The 5511-nt window shown below is 37.7% G+C and overlaps 1 pseudogene; it reads right to left on the bottom strand.

The window, feature by feature from the left end:
* The window catches only part of LOC18780379, a 16145-nt pseudogene that overhangs the window by 8665 nt on the left and 1969 nt on the right, over positions 1–5511 (bottom strand).

The raw sequence follows: 5511 nt of genomic DNA, 5'->3' as shown, positions 1-5511 counted from the left end.
GCCATCACTGGGATGATGCTATTGTCACCGCAGTTCATTTGATCAACCGCATGCCTTCTAGTGTACTGACCTTTAAAACTCCCTTACAGGTGCTTGCACAACACAGACCTCTGCCTTCTGTTTTGGTACTCACACCCCGAATCTTTGGATGTGTGGCTTTCGTTCATCTCCACAAAAATCAACGTAGCAAACTTGATCCATGTGCACTTCGTTGTGTTTTTGTGGGTTATGCCACTCATCAGAAAGGCTACCGTTGTTATCACCCTCCTACCCAACGAACCTATGTCACTTTGGATGTGACCTTTCTGGAATCTGAGCTGTTCTTCCATGACCCATCATCCAATTCTACACTTCAGGGGGAGATACGAAGTGAAGAGCAGAATTGGAGCAACTTGGAAAATCAAGAAATTCTCCCTTGTACAGAAATGATTGATCATTCCGAGTCTGGAGCACGAGATTACTCTCTGTTGAAAAGCGACCAATCGCCCATTTATAGCGATCAATTGCCTGACCCACCTGATCCACGCGAAGATATTTCTGATCCGAGTCTCACACTTACAGACAATACAGAACAACAAGATGAAGACCCCCCCTCTAACTCAACAGTACCAACAGACCAATCTCTTGAGAATATCCTTGAGGTAACTACTCCTACTAGACTTGTGCATTTAGATGATAAAACTATTGGATATCAATTACCTTTCAGGCAAAATCGTGGGAAGCCACCAAACCGTTATTCACCTGATATTGGCAAGACATCCAAGTATCCAATTGCAAATCATGTATCCACTGAGAAGCTGTCTGAACCACTTAAGGCTTTTGTGCATCAGTTGTCTGCTATCCATATTCCAACCAAGGTCTCTGAAGCATTGAAAGATCCTAAGTGGGTCCAAGCTATAAAAGAGGAGATGAAAGCCCTTGAGAAAAATCAGACTTGGACATTGGAGATTATACCCCGAGGAAAAAAGACTATCGGATGTAGATGGGTGTTTACTATAAAACACAATGCAGATGGATCTATCGAGCGATACAAGGCAAGACTTGTGGCAAAAGGGTACACACAGACCTATGGTATAGACTATGAAGAAACCTTTGCTCCCGTTGCAAAGTTAAACACCGTCAGAGTCTTATTGTCCCTTGCAGCTAATTTAGATTGGCCACTACACCAGTTTGATGTAAAGAATGCTTTTCTACATGGCGAACTCACGGAGGAGGTGTACATGGACATTCCTCCTGGATATAATACTACTCAGACTGGAACAGTTTGCAGGTTACGAAAAGCATTGTATGGATTGAAACAGTCACCACGTGCATGGTTTGGACGGTTCACCATGGCAATGAAGAATAATGGTTTCAAACAGTGCAACTCAGATCATACTTTGTTCTTGAAACATCGAAAAGGGAAGGTAACAGCATTAATAATTTATGTTGATGATATGATTATTACTGGGAATGATAAACAGGAAATATCACAGCTACAAGACTATCTGGCTACGGAGTTTGAGATGAAGGATCTAGGTGGACTCAAGTATTTCTTGGGAATTGAGGTGGCTCGATCGCAGCAAGGCATATTTCTCTCTCAAAGGAAATATGTCTTAGACTTGTTGACAGACACAGGAATGCTAGATTGTAAACCTGCGGACACTCCTATTATTCAGAATCATCATCTTGGAGAATATCCGGATCAAGTTCCAACTAACAAAGAAAGATACCAAAGGTTAGTGGGAAGATTGATCTATTTGTCACATACTCGACCAGACATTGCTTATGCGGTGAGCGTTGTCAGTCAATTTATGCACTCTCCAAGTGAAGACCATATGAATGCAGTTCTTCGGATACTTAGATATTTGAAGTCTGCACCTGGAAAAGGACTTATGTTCTCAAAGCATGGTCATCTAAATATTGATGGTTATTCAGATGCAGATTGGGCAGGTAATGTAACAGATAGAAAATCCACATCGGGTTACTTCACATTCGTGGGAGGTAATTTGGTGACATGGAGAAGCAAGAAACAGAATGTAGTAGCTTTATCCAGTGCAGAAGCCGAGTTCAGAGGCATGACTAAAGGGATTTGTGAACTTCTTTGGTTAAGAAAGTTGCTTACTGAACTTGGGTATAAACCTACATCCACAATGAATCTCTTTTGTGATAACAAGGCTGCTATAGCCATTGCACAGAATCCGGTTCAGCATGATCGTACTAAACATGTTGAGGTGGATCGACACTTTATCAAACAAAAGCTTGAGGCTAAAGTGTTTCAGTTTCCTTTTGTGAAATCCGAGGATCAATTGGCGGATATTTTGACAAAGGCGATTTCTAGTAAAGCATTCCACAATTCACTAGATCAGTTGGGCATTGGCGACATCTATGCACCAACGTGAGGGGGAGTGTTGGCGTGACTTGTGGATATTGACTTACTTTCCTTACACACTAAGAATTCCTATTATAATTGTAATTGATTTACTTTAATTCCTGATTTCCTACTGCAAATAGATTTAGGAATTTATTATTTACTTGCCCATTCAGGTTTCGTTGTATTATAAATATGACCTCCTACAAGGAGAAGAATACACAGAAAATTCCCACAAACAAATATTCTCTCATAGTTTTCATATTTTAGCAATATCTACCTTGAAAGATGGTTGAGCTCTTTATGGTGTATAGACTGGCAAATGTTGAAGTCTTCCACTGCCAGTTTTAGAAAATATTCATTTCCAATATTCAAACAACTAGCATGAGAGTACAAGGATAAATAAGTAATCTGCATTGATCCCCCATAATAATTTGGCAGAAATCAAATTCTTCTTAAAATAGAGGGAGAAGAAGAGAGAGACAGGAGGAAATACTAGAGGTTTACCTATAAGATGATTTAAAAATCCTTGTCCTCTCTGTGTTGTAAGATTTATTGCTCTCCTGCTTGATAACCGGCCCAAACTTGCGTAGAAAGGAAACTAAAGAGCATCATCCACCTTCAAATAATCAAAAGGTGAAATTTGAGGGAATTACCTTGTGATTATAAAAAGCTACATCACCAGATCAACAACTGAGACTTATCACAAAATTACCTCCAGGCCAATATGCTTATTGAGTCTACGAGCCTGAGTTGAAGTATTGGATAACTCCTGTTTCAGGAAATTGACTCATCCAGTTATTTTGTTTCTCAAGAACCGATTCATCTGGATGTATGATGATTTCTGAAGCCTTAAACAATTCTAAGGCAGCACCAATGTCCTTCATATACCCCCCCAAGGGAATTGAAGAAACGATCTTCTGAAAATTGACTTAATGGGTCTGCAAGACAGCATAAATATTCAATTGAACATTTCTTGCCAAAACAAAGTCTTGCTCACCAAGGCACCTAAACTGACAAATACCTGCAGAAATATCATATCCATGAACACGTAAGAGTCGAAATGCCATTGCACAGGAGGCAGCATCTGAAAATATATCTTCCTCCCCCTGCTGCCAGCATCTGTTTATTGGATAATGTCATGCTTCCCCATGGAAGAGAGCTACAATCTATCTAAACTTAATGTTTCACAAAAGCTAAAGCCAAGCACACCATTCACTGGTGCATACATGTATAGGAAACATTACCTGTATGTTTCATCCAGTACACTTCTTATTTCCTCCCTGAAATGTCGATCAATACCCAAACTTTCAAGACTGGCAACCACAGAAAGACGAGCATAGTTATCTAGAGGATAAACCATTGGAACTGAAAAGGGTAATCGAAAATAATCGATTAAACTTCAACCTAATATTAGTAAACACGCCTATAAAATTAATGGTAAGTACTGAGTGAAGAACCTGCATTGCCACACTTCTCTAAGAGTGCACGTAGGTACTTAAGACAATGAGCATTCTTAAGTTGAGTAAAAGCAGCAGCTGTGGTTGATGGCGAATTAAACAAGGACCCGTTCTTCTTTTGGAACTTCATGACCAACTCCCAATCCTGTGAACCAAGTCCTTCTGAAATATATGCTAAGAAGGCTCTCCACCCCTCTGAGTTGCTTCCATAGCCTCTAAAAGTAGATTTGGAACAGAGATTTTTCACTTAACAATTTCAGTGCATTCCATTTGTTGTAACTAGCATACGAACTAGACTCTACTGTTGTATATATCTGTTCCTCTAAAGAAAACAAGACATACCTTTTAAGCTCAAAGTCCCTTCTGTGAAATAAAGCATCTAGGGCTGGTGCTCCTAGGGGAAGATACATATCGAAATTCATTGCAGATTCAATCATGGCAGGAAATATTATATTAAATCCAACAGGAGATTGTTGCTCTTCATCGGTAGCTAAAGCTAAATTTGATTCAATAAAATGTAGCCCTAAAAGAACAAGAGAGGCGTAGTAAAACATGAAGGAAACTTAGCATGAAGCAAGAGCAACAGATATACCCTTGTTAATTTGTTCTTCACCAACACTCCACCGCTTTAGTGCAAGGATACATGCTAAGGTAGATAAGAGAGCATCTTTGATTAACAAGGGATGAAACTTAGGACCCCATGAGCCATCATGGAGTTGATTTGCCAATAACCAATTTACACATTCAGGGAAAAAAGGTTCCTTTGAAGAATTTGGAGAAGGGACCATTGCCACCCAAGCAGTGTCATATGATGAAACAGAGAGATCAACCTTGGTGAACATCTTCTTTATTCTTTCTTTAGTCCCCTCAAAATTCTGATTGAACTAAAAAAAACACTTAATGACATTGTTAACAATATAAAGAGTATAAAGGAAATAATAGAACTAGTGAGGGATAGTCTTATGAAAACAACAGTATTGTTCTCTCTCTCTGCTGCCCCATTTAGTCTCGGGACTGTTGAAGCTGCTTGTGGCAGATTATTAAAGAAAGTACATCTTAAAGAGCAGAAATCCAATCCAGGTAACCCAAGAAACAATGTTCTTACATTATAGACAAAAACTGAGATAGTAAGAATTAATACTATAACCAGTTGAGAGAACTCTGATTATATGCTTTGCTTATACCTCTTAGGGGTCGTTTGGTACACAGGCTTGGCTTGGACTGGCTTGGACTAAATTTAGTACCATGTTTGTTTTGTTTAATTCTAGTCTTAGATGTGATTGCTAATACCGGGCCCACCAAAAATACCTCATTAGGAGGGGACTACTAAACCCATGTAGAAAGGGAGGATTAACTAGTCCTATATTCACCAATATATAAGATGCATATATTATATTGTAATACTAATAACATATATTATTATTATTATTATTATTATTATTATTATTATTATATTATTATTATTATTATTATTATTATTATTATTACATACACATATACAATAATGTACATATATACATGTATATACACATATACATGTATATATATAAACACATATATACATATATAATATATATATAAATACATATAGATATATACACATATATTATTATTATAATATACTCATATACACATACATATTAATATTATAATAATACATATATGTATACATGTATATATGTATATGTACATTAATATATA

The sequence above is a fragment of the Prunus persica genome, chromosome G4 (assembly GCF_000346465.2).
Source record: "Prunus persica cultivar Lovell chromosome G4, Prunus_persica_NCBIv2, whole genome shotgun sequence".
NCBI lineage: Eukaryota > Viridiplantae > Streptophyta > Magnoliopsida > Rosales > Rosaceae > Prunus > Prunus persica.
This window is presented reverse-complemented; position numbering and strand designations above follow the sequence as displayed.